This window comes from Protopterus annectens, chromosome 4.part0 (genome assembly GCF_019279795.1).
Source record: "Protopterus annectens isolate FY-2018-M chromosome 4.part0, PAN1.0, whole genome shotgun sequence".
NCBI classification, from domain to species: domain Eukaryota; kingdom Metazoa; phylum Chordata; order Ceratodontiformes; family Protopteridae; genus Protopterus; species Protopterus annectens.
In genome coordinates, this window is record NC_056733.1 from 933,258,795 (window position 1) to 933,271,661 (window position 12,867).

The window sequence follows — 12,867 nt, forward strand, 5'->3', positions numbered from 1 at the left end:
CAATCCAGCCCAATTTAGATGCTTCAAGGATAGTTCCTTCCTTCGTAATTTGGTTGATTCTTCATAAAAGTCATAGAGGCATTGGAAAAGGGCAAATCAGTGCATACTCTATATCTAGACTTTGCAAAGGTTTTAACACTGTCCCACACTAAGACATCATCAATAAACTTTCCTAGCTAAATGTTAACTCTTATTTAACTTGTTGAAAAGTAAACTGGCTCACAGCTAGAACCCAGAAAGTAAATTTGGGTGGCTCTATCTCCTGCAGAAAAACTTTCACTAGCAGGGTGGACTAGGGTTAAGTCCTTGGGTCACTCTACTTTGGCATTTACTTCTCAGAAGTCAACACTAATGTTAAAGGCTTGTGGCTGACCACATTTTCAGATGACTGCAAACTTGATGCCATCCTAAACTCTCCAGAGCTCAACAGGATCCTTCAAGAAGGTGTGTCACAAACAGTTTGTGTCAAAATGTTGACTAAAGCTTAATGCCAAGAAATGTATAATCATATCATTTAGCTCAGCAAATATGACTCCCCTTATAAGTATTACATTAACAGTACCACCTTGAAACTCAGTGCTGTAGTTAGATGTCTGAGAACCTATATTGACAATAAATTGTCCTTTGATCGTCATGTATCCACTATTGTAAGTAAGTCATTTTTCATCACACACCTTATATTTACAGGCATAACATCCAGATCTAGAGATGTAATAGTTCCACTGTACTTAACACTTACTAGTCAAATCCGTGAGTAGAATGTTATTTTCAGTACGTACCCATCAAAGCACTCGTCATAATTACAATGTGCACAAAGCTTTCTCACTAAAAAAAAAACAAGGACTAAAATCATAAAATCTATGCAGACCATCTCAAAGCCTTATCTCTCTTCTTGATATCACATAGGCTATTGAAAGTCAACGTTTGCCTTGCATATAGACCCTTCACAGACCCTGTTCTGTCAAAACTAGTAGACATTCACAAGTCCAAGGGTGTCGTACACACCCACTCAAGGGACCTAAGTTGTTTTTATTAGAAAATGTATAAAACAAGTTGAAGGGATAGGGATGTACTACAGGCAATACCACTTCTATGAGACCATATTCTACTTCCCATACAGGTGAGCACTTATCTTACTTTATTCAAGCATAATTTGGATGAATGGATAGATAATCAAAAATTCTCCCCCAGGTTAGCCCCACTTCCCCATGGATAGGGAAAACATGGAATTAACTCAACATATATTTGTTTGGACTGTCTTTGGATATTTGTATTGCAAAATATAAGTTCTAATAATTACCATGGGAATTCAAGGCTAGGGTTTTAAGACCCTCACAGATCAATAACCTAGTAAGTACTTGGGAACCTACATTTACCCCCAAAGAGTAGAATTTACTCCAGACCAAAGGCTGTACTGCCAGGTCTTACCTATTCTATAGTTAAAGTTAACCATGCTAAAGCAAGTTAAAACCTGTGTTCCCGCTTATACAAATTGCTCTCTCTCTCTCTTCTTATCTCATCTCTTTTACCCTCCCAGATGTGGAAAACACCTTACATATTTTCAGTAAACATAACTTTTATCCTTAAGAAAATGTTCACTGGAGCAAACTGTACAATTTGCTTAAAAGATATTTTGAGTAACAAAATGATTATTTCTTTAGAGGCTCCCATAACCACTGAGCCATATAATAATTTTGGTATTAGGACTGGTGCAGCTAATGTGGCACATGCTTCAGAGGTTGGTTCATGTTTTACTCTATATAAGACTCCTTACTCTTGGTTTGATTCCTTATGCTTTATACCCACATGAGATCTGATGTGCTGAGACACTGCTCTTCTTAGCTTGCTTATCAAAGTACAGTAACCTTGCCTTGCTCTCGTTCAACAGTAGTCTGTTGTGATTCATCAAAAGTATGAGTATCTAAACCAGCCTTTCAGATTTTATTTAATCTCTGCTCATTGCTTGATGAATATGACAATGTGAATTCATTAGAATATTGTATGAGGGTACAGCCACCAGTACATGGCCCTGTACAGCCACCAGTATTATATTTTAGATAAATACTGAATCAAGCTACACCATTAGTGCTGAAATGAATTTCTCTGAGGCATTCCAAATGCATGTTATGCCCAACAATGTCAAAGGCTTTGAAAACTCTACAGTGTAGTCTAGAAAAAGGGGAATGACATGTCATGATTTTAACTTTAAGAAAACACCCTGTTAATAAGTTTGTGTTTGATCAGGGACTAGTTCTGAAACTATGTCGGGAATATAGTAGAATAATATGGTCTACAAGATATACAAGGCCTGATTGTAGGTGGGCTTCTGTATTTACTTATTTTATTTATTGACTGGGTGAGTCCCACTAGGCTAGTAGCCTCTCTCAGGGGAACCTGAGGTGGTGTTTATACTATTAAAGGAAATTTGGCCAGGGTATCAGGGAACTTGCACTATTCTTTGGTGCTGCTAGATGGCAGCAGAGGGCTCCTACAGCAGCAAGGAAGAGGCATAAAGGAAGAAGCAGCATGGAGGAGAAGAGAAACAGTTTGGAAAGCTTGGAGGTAAACAGTGAGAATTTGGAGAAAGGTTTGCTTGATATAGAGCTTCAGAATGTAAACAAAGATTCCTTTGTGGTGGACGTTACAAATTATCAGTGTTTAGCTGCCTGCATGGAGAAGGAAGTAAGTGAATCTGTTGAAGTAGTGCAGGTTACAGAACTGGTGTCAACAAGACTTGCAGCTGATGTTCTGTTAAAACTAACTGAGCAGGATGATCCAAATGGCAGTTCTGCTGTTTCGTGGGGTTAGATGGCAGGTAACATTTTTGGAAGTGCTGAGGATGGTAATGTGGAAAATGAACCAGGGTGATGTGGCAGCAGAGAATGCAGCAGTCAGAACTTATGCAGCAGTGACAGGAAGTAAAAGAGGAAAGCAGCAACAAACTACTACGATGTCTGGTTTTGTGGAAGCAGATAGTGCAGTAACTGAAACTTGCGCAGCAGTGGGTAAAGGAAGAGAATCAGAAATTAATAGTAAGAATGTTTAAATATAAGTGCAGCATGTTCTGGGATATGATAAAATAATAAGAGAAAATGAATATGTAAATGAAGCAAATACAATTAGCAAGAAAAATACCAACATTGAAAATAAAAATTGATGATACAGGGAAAGATAGAAGGATGTTGTATAATGTGGCAAAACAACTCTCCAAGTTTTTATTTCATTGTTCTTATCTTTCTTCCACATAAGTTTTAATATCCCACTATATAACCCTCCATAAACAAACTCATTCTTCAGCCATTCATTCAGTACATTTACAAAATACTCTGTCTGCCAATCCATTAAGTTTTTGTATGTTCCATAGCCTGTGTCATCTAGGCGTGAATCTACACTGACTTTCCTAAGTGCCTCATCCAGGTCACTAACAGTAATTTCATTTTCAAACTCTTCCTTAACTTCTTTAAGATTTTTTTTTACTTTCCATTCTCTGTTACTTTGCTTCATTTCTTATATATATATTTATGATATGCTGTGCTACAATACTCATAATTTGCTCGTGTGTTTTTTTGCCTCTCCTTTTACATTTTTCATTTTCCTCTGTATACTAATATAATTTAGTATTTTACCCAAATATGCAGATACCTCCTCTCTTGTAAATAATATCTCCGCCTAAACAATTATGCCTTATTTTTCTTAACTTCCTTTCTATATTTTTTCATATCATAACACTCTCATGTAATATTCTATAAATTCTCGTATTCATGTCTGTAAATGTCCCCAGACTTCATCTTCTCTTTCTTTTTTATATTATCCTGCCATAGAAACAACATCCTTTCTTATACTTCTTTTTAAATTCAGTGCACCTTTTAGGTCCGTTTTTATACAAGTCCTTCATGGTTGTGTGATCCTTGCATAGCTATAATACTTCCCACTCCACAGTTTCATCCTGTAACTTCTCGTTTATTCTTTGTATTCCTTTTCCTGGTTTAATATACTACGATGCTTCCTTCACCTGCATCCATATTGTTAAATGATCTCAAAAACCCATCACAACTGTATCACCATCTGCTACACCCAAACCTGCTGATAATACAAAATAATCGAGTTCGGATCCGAGTTTCCCATTCAGTAAGTCCATTTCCTTTTGCCCACGCAGTTAATTTACCACACTTTATCACTTCCTGTATTTTGTCATCTTTTCCTTTCTTTTTATGTTTCCTCTTAAAACACAGTTTAGGTCCCATGCAATTATAATTATCATGTCAACAACCACATAGCTTAATATAGCAATAACCCACTCCTGAGTGTGGGCAATGCTGCATTTACCCACGATTGGTGTGGTTTTGTCATGAGGGCGAAGCCTGAGTGGCCAAACAAAGACAACTGTGGGTAAATCCAGCATTACCCACACCCAGAAGTGGGTTATTGCTATTATACAACAACATTATTTAAGAAAAAAAATTACTTTTCTTAAATAATGGCATTGTATAATGCCTCCTTGCTGTCCTTCCACAGCTGTCTGGTATTCTGCGGCAGTTCTGATGTACTGCACATGCGTATGCTTACGCAGTACATCAGAGCTGTGGACAAAAGCAACGGAGAAAGCAAGATCTCTGTTGCTTTTTACAAAGTGTCTCGCTATGTTAAAGGCATTTAACATAGTGAGACAGCTTTAAAAAAAGCAACGGAGAATCTCCGTTGCCGTTTTAAAGCTGTCTCGCTATATTAAACCCATTTAACATAACGAGACAGTTTTGAAAAAAGCAACGGAGAAAGCAAGATCTCCGTTGCTTTTTACAAAGTGTCTCACTATGTTAAAGGAGTTTAACATAGCGAGACAGCTTTAAAAAAAGCAACAGAGAATCTACGTTGCTTTTTTTGAAGCTGTCTCGCTATGTTAAACCCATTTAACATAGTGGGACATCTTTAAAAAAAGCAACAGAGATAGGAAGATCTCAGTTACTCTTTTTTAAAGCTGTCTCGCTATGTTAAACTCCTTTAACATAGCGAGACAGTGTCTAAACAGCAACGGAGATCTTGCATTCTCCGTTGCTGTAAAAAAAGAGTTATACTAATGGAAAAAGTCCAGGCGACCGGACCTTTTTCCATTACTATAACTCTGATTTACAACGTGCATGCTGATCAATCAGCGTGCACGTTTTGGAATATTAATGGGGGGGTTGTTGTATAATATTTAATTGAACACATTCTCTCTTTCCTTGATAGTTTCACATGCATATAATGTTATAATTCTATAAACATGTTAGGTACACCTCACACCCAGAACAGTTAACCTTCCCACCCTTACAAATGTTACATCTAGTATTTTCTGTTTTTTTTTTTTTTTTTTGCACAACACAGATACTCCAGAACAACATTAACTTCCTAAGTTCCATATTATATTTCTACCCCAGAGTTTTTCTGTTTGTAATCTTTCTTCACTTGTCAAGAATAATTTCTAAATCATATTTTGCACCCCATTCCATTATCCCTGTACGTCTTACAATATTAATAGTACTACTCACATTTACTGAAAGCACTCTAAAATCATTGCTTTTCCTTCTTTTTAAATTTAGGGGCAATATTTTTAAATTTTTGTTTTCTTATTTGTATTCTTTCCCCAAATTAATATTTTTCCTGGGTTTACGTACAAATAATTCTTCATCCTCAGAATCAGGTGTTTCATTGGGATGAACTTAAAAAACATTTTTGCATCAATCCCCTCTTCTGAGCACTCTTCCTGCATGTACTCTTTCTCTCCTTATTTCCCCATCTACAGTTTCTTCCTCACCTATTTCGCCCTTTTTCCCAGCCTGTTGTTATCCTTCCTTATGTATGTTTTTTCCATTTCCCCTTTTTCCCACTGTTTACTGTTTGCTCTTGACAATCGATTGAAAAGTGTCCTTTTTTCTGCATTCAGACATGCACCTTCTTTCTGTCTGACATTTCTCCCCACACTGATTACACTGTACATTGTCACAATCATCAATTAAATGAGAGAAGTCCTCACAAAATAAACATGATTTAGGCTGACCGGCATATCTTGATGTCTCCTTATGACCAACCACAAAAATAACACTTGTCAAGTGTTTCACCATGTTTTTTTCACATTTCCAAACAGCTTCTAACCTCCACCCTTCATTCCATAAGTCTCTCTTGCTCTAACTTTTACAAAATTATCAACAGCTTCACACAGACTATCCATGCATTTTAACATCATTTTGTTCTAGTTCATCAATTGTAAACTGCAAAGTAACATTTTTTAACATTTAAGTTACTACTAGAAAACAAATAATCATTTCATGGATAAATGTCCTTCTTTTTGTTACAGTTTCAGAAATGTCATCATTAGTCCATCAGTTTCAAATGTTAAGTCACAAAAATCTCTGACCCAGTATATGTAAAAGGGTTTACCTTCATATACTTGAAAGCACATTCTTCGAATGTGCAGATAAGCAAACTGTTTACGCGAATTCCATCTCACCATATTCCCTAAATGTCGAATTAAAATCGAATTTTGATATTTCTGATCACTCCACTGCTGAAACAAGTGCTACCATGCGTCAAAAAGGGGGTGAGATTTTGCAATTTGGCGCTTCGGTTTTTGCGGTTTTGGGAATTTGCAGTTTGTAGTTCGCGGCAGCAGTTTCAAGGATGTGGCTGTTGGACATATGAAGGTAAACCTATAAAAGACCGCATTCTTGAGCTTTAAAACTCACAACAGTTGCCAAACTGTCCCAGACATCACATCTGTCATAGTGTCATTGTTGTTCTTATTCTCACAGTTGATCCTCTCTTCTTTAAACAGTTTCACTTGGTTTGTTGCGGCTCTCCTTTTCTGCCAGCTGTTATTGCTGTCTATGTTTTAGTAAATGCGTTATGTGCTGCCACAACACCAGACACTTTATCAGCTTGTTGCTGCTTTCCTCTTTTACTTCCTGTCACTGCTGCAAAGGTTCTACCTGCTGCACTGTCTTGTATTACCTGGTTCCTTTTCCACATTTTCTGTCCACAGCACTTCCAAAAAAAGTTATCTGCCATCTTACCCTATGAAACAGCAGAACTGCCCCCAGATTATCCTGCTCAATTATTTTTAACAGAATTTCATCTGCAAGTCCTCCAGACACCAATCTTATCTGCACCACTTCAACAGATTCCCTCACTTCCTTCTCCATGAAAAGCTAAACGCTGTTCATTTGTGACCTCCACCACACAGGAATTTTTGTTTACATTCTCAAACTGCACATTAAACATTTTTTTCTCCAAATTCTTATTTTCCAACTACAAACTCTCCATAGCTTTTCTTTCCATGAGGCTGCTGCTTCCCTTAGGCCTCTTCCTTGTTACTGTAGGAGCCCACTGGCGCCATCTAGCAGCTCCAAAGAATAGGGAATGTTCCCCTGTACCCCAGCCAAATTTTCCCCTGTAATATAAATATCACCTTGAGTGTACCCTAAAAAGAGGCTACTAGCCTAGTGGGACTAACCTGGTTAACAAAGGATAAATAAAAGTAAAAACAAAATAAATTAGATGACTTGTTAAATACTGGTATTTTGCTTTATGTACATTTTACTTGTCTTATCAGTTCATATGTATTTACTTTGTTGTGAAAATTAAAAAACAAACCAAAACTAGGAAACAAAAAAACTTGGCAAAAAACACGGTATAATAGTCCACTGAAACCAGATTTATTGTGCAAGCGCTTTCATGCACATAACTCCGTGCACTTCTTCAGACACCACATTCAGTATAAATACAACATTTATAATCAAGCAATTAAAACGTAATTGATCACAATTGAATCCCTAATAAGTAATTAAAAAAGAATATTACTCCAAATGCAAACACAAATTGTATTTGTGAACTGGCAAGTTAAGTCCTAGAGAGTGGATCATCGCCAACATATTGGTCACTATATTTAAAAATAATAAAAAGCGAAATATGTGCATGTTAAAATAAATGACACATATTGAAAAAAAAAAAAATATATATATATATATATATATATATATATATATATATATATATATATATATATATATATATATATATGTAAGCAACAAAATAAAAAACAGAATAAGAAAAAACATCCTATACACATTACCATATACACCCTGTATAAATCTCATAATATTACAAATTTATGTTAATACTAATACTAACGGTCCAATGCCTTTAATTTAAGCAAACATTTGATGGAGCAAGCCTCATTAATATCGGGGAAAACATAAGCATTTGTTTTCAGCTGCCATAATAATTCCTGCTCCTCAAGTTTCAAATGCCAAGGTGCTCCTCTAGGGTTTCTATGCACCTGTTGAACTACCATAAATTTAAACGTGTGTGTGTTATACTCCAATATATGCTTTGCTAAGGCATTAGTATTATTCGCCTTTGATATTGCGTAAATATGCTCATAAATGCGCTGTTTAAAATGGCGTTCAGTTTTGCCAAAATAAAATGCGGAACAGGTTTGACATAAAGCAATGTACACTACACCTTGGCTTTCACAATTAAATTTATCCTGAATACAGTATTTAATACCTTTAATGTAAAAAACATGGCCTGTTTGAATATATTTACAATAATTGCATCTACCACATTTATACATACCCTTCTGAGGCTTACTATTTTTTAATGGTAGTTCTAATAATGTCTTTAAATTGGGACCTTTCCTAAAAAACATTGTTGGTTTAATACCTAAAACCTTTTTAAGACCTTGTTGTTGCAAAATAATATCCCAATTATAATTCAGAATGTCCCTGAATTGTCCTGACATGGCATTAAATTGAGTTAAAAAACTAGTCACATAGCTACTATTCTTTGTTGTGACAGACATAACCAAATTGCTATCATCTCGATTAACTGGATCTATAATTCTGTCTGTCTGGATGGTACAACTAGCCAAAAGAGGCCCTAGCATACCATTCCATCTCTTGTTAGTAACTTCCTTGTTAAGAGTTTGGATTAACTTGGCTGGGTATCCACCACTAAGGAACATGGCTTTTAAATTATGACATTCTTGTTCAAAGTCATCGTCTGAACACATTCTAGATGCCTAACTGTCCTTTAACTATCCCTCTTTTTGAAAAAATGGATTATTACTTGAAAAATGCAAAAAAGAGTTACTATAGAAAGGTTTCCTATGTATCAAAGATTTGAATCTATGATGGATTATATCTTTAATTTTCTTGATATTCAGTTACATAATGTGATTTTCATGGTATTGGAAAGTAAATTCTAAAACTGATGTTGCTTACATATATATATATATATATATATATATATATATATGTATATATTTTGTTTTTCAATATGTGTCATTTATTTTAACATGCACATATTTCGCTTTTTATTATTTTTAAATATAGTGACCAATATGTTGGCGATGATCCACTCTCTAGGACTTAACTTGCCGGTTCACAAATACAATTTGTGTTTGCATTTGGAGTAATATTCTTTTTTAATTACTTATTAGGGATTCAGTTGTGATCAATTAGGTTTTAATTGCTTGATTATAAATGTTGCATTTATACTGAACGTGGTGTCTGAAGAAGTGCATGGAGTTATGTGCATGAAAGCGCTTACACAATAAATCTGGTTTCAGTGGACTATACCGTGTTTTTGCCAAGTTTTTTTGTTTCCTAGTTTCCTATTTACTTTGTTGAGCTTGTTTAGTAGTAAAAAGGCCTAAGGTAATATTTAGGTGTGGAATATCAGAGAAGAAAGGTCAATCTAGGGAGCTCAGTTCTCTTCTCACTTGTGCAAATGGTTTTCCCACTTTTTTATACAAGTGAAGTTTTTGGAAGAGATGAGTGTTGCATGTCGGCAGATTGTCACTGAAACAATTAACCTTTTTTGTATCCCCTACCTACATTCATTAAGCATGTTGATCATCAGGTTCTCTTTCCTCTGAGTCATTATCCAGGCAGTTGTCAGGTTTTATGTGCTTGTTGCTATCCCGTTTTATCTCATGGCTGCTTCATATAACCTCCTTCCAGGTAATGGACTGCAAGGCTAAGCCCTTATTGTAGGTGTACTTATAAAGACACATCACCCTGAGTGTTATGCACACATTTTTTGTCAGCCCTTCCGTATGGTTTAACCTGTACTTCCTTCCGGTGCAGTTTTCCAGCCTCCAACAGGAAGCAGCCTGCCTTCCCTCCTTCCTTCCTCCAGGATAGGGTTACCACCTGTCCCACTTTGCGAGGGACAGTCCCTCTTTGAGCAGTTGTGTCCTGCAAAAAAATTGAAAAAATGGCAAATGTCCTGAGATTTTAGGACAAAAATATTTTCTTTAATAGTTGCATAAAACAGTTATTTTGTATCTGAAACACCTAAATGTTATAAGAAACAGAATAAGCAACTCAAATACTACAAGAATAAGCTTTTATTTTGGCAAAAAAAGTGAAGTTCTTTCATTTGTACTTGCCATGGGTATGTTTTGCCCTGCAAAATCTGACGTTTCTACAAAAATGTCCCACTTTGGGCATTTGAAGAGGTGGCAACCCTACTCCAGGATGGTTGAGTCAGTGTTTGTTGCTTTCTTAAACTACCTCTGGCTCTATTGTCTAGCACAAGGGACCAGTTCTTACTGCATATGGATTCAGCCAAGTCTTCATTACAGTAAGGCATGTAGCTTTAATCTTAGAAACTATTATTGCACCTCTGGAATTTTATTACCTAAGCTCCTCCTGATGATGTTCTGTATTTTAATGCTTTGGTCTAGCATTTATTTATATTTGCAGATAAGTAAGATGGATCAGAGTCCTTTCTCAGTAATGAATAACTACAAGGAAGTTAAATAAAATAATCATGTGTAACAGTAGTATTGAATAAATAAAATATTCAACAGTTCCGTTTACAAGTCAAGTCACCATTCAGCAGAGAAGCATATGTTTGTTAAAAGCAAAAAATAAGTAACCGCCCTGTTCTATCCTAACTAGGTAACTGTTGAAGAGCACATGCTATAGATTCAGTCAAAAAGGAAACAAATAGCCACTCTGGTGGCATAATGGGATATAGCCCTGACTATGACCTAGTCATCCCGGATTTGATTACTAGTGCTGGTGACTGATAAAATGGCAGGGGTCCTGGGATGGGAGTGAGCATTCATTGTTATGATCCCTGATGGAGTTTGGGGACATTGTATAAGGGGCATAATATAGGAGGTGGTGAGCATGGCTGAACTGCCATGCAGACAGGGCGATACACCACATTGCATGCCTGCCCCTTAAATGTATCGTACAACAGCAGTGGTAGAGGGAATAGTGAGTAGGGTGCAATAAAAAAAACAAAAAAACAAGAGAATGTAGATGTCCGAGATGTGCAGGATGCCGTTAGGCTTCACAAGCTTCCCCAGCAGAAAAACAGAGGAAGTTTGGGGGTTGGAGTACCTGGTAGAACCGGTGTGGACAAGAGGCACTGAGTAACAGTGTCATAATGATGATGTAGGAGGTCAACTTAGTTTAAAGACTGTTGCATGGCCTATTGGGCATCATTTTATGGCCTCTCTTTTCAGAAACCTTTCCAGATAGTCTTTTGCTTGAGGGACGACAACTTTCTTGAGTGCCATCGTGACCAGACATACAATATGATAGGTCAACCTGATTTCTGGGCTGGCCTTAGGGATGGGGAAACTAATGCAATGATTCCAGTTTTGCAGAAGTCAGGAACAGCATTTATTTTGAGAGTGAGATTTATGATATGCTGGAGAGGAAAATCAGTGAAAGTACTACGTGCTTTCAGGAACTTAAAAAATATATTCATAACACTGAGTGTCCATCACTGGAGATACCTGTCAGACATATGTTAACATCGTGGTGAGGCATTCTTTAATAGGAACTCAGACATATGTTAACATCGTGGTGAGGCATTCTTTAATAGGAACTGAGACATATGTTAACATCGTGGTGAGGCGTTCTTTAATAGGAACTGAGACATATGTTAACATCGTGGTGAGGCGTTCTTTAATAGGAACTCAGACATATGTTAACATCGTGGTGAGGCGTTCTTTAATAGGAACTGAGACATATGTTAACATCGTGGTGAGGCGTTCTTTAATAGGAACTGAGACATATGTTAACATCGTGGTGAGGCGTTCTTTAATAGGAACTGAGACATATGTTAACATCGTGGTGAGGCATTCTTTAATAGGAACTGAGACATATGTTAACATCGTGGTGAGGCATTCTTTAATAGGAACTGAGACATATGTTAACATCGTGGTGAAGCATTCTTTAGTAGGAACTGAGACATATGTTAACATCGTGGTGAGGCATTCTTTAATAGGAACTGAGACATATGTTAACATCGTGGTGAGGCATTCTTTAATAGGAACTGAGACATATGTTAACATCGTGGTGAGGCGTTCTTTAATAGGAACTGAGACATATGTTAACATCGTGGTGAGGCGTTCTTTAATAGGAACTCAGACATATGTTAACATCGGGGTGAGGCATTCTTTAATAGGAACTCAGACATATGTTAACATCGTGGTGAGGCGTTCTTTAATAGGAACTGAGACATATGTTAACATCGTGGTGAGGCATTCTTTAATAGGAACTGAGACATATGTTAACATCGTGGTGAGGCGTTCTTTAATAGGAACTGAGACATATGTTAACATCGTGGTGAGGCGTTCTTTAATAGGAACTAAGACATATGTTAACATCGTGGTGAGGCGTTCTTTAATAAAATGAGACATATGTTAACATCGTGGTGAGGCATTCTTTAATAGGAACTGAGACATATGTTAACATCGTGGTGAGGCATTCTTTAATAGGAACTGAGACATATGTTAACATAGTGGTGAAGCATTCTTTAGTAGGAACTGAGACATATGTTAACATCGTGGTGAGGCATTCTTTA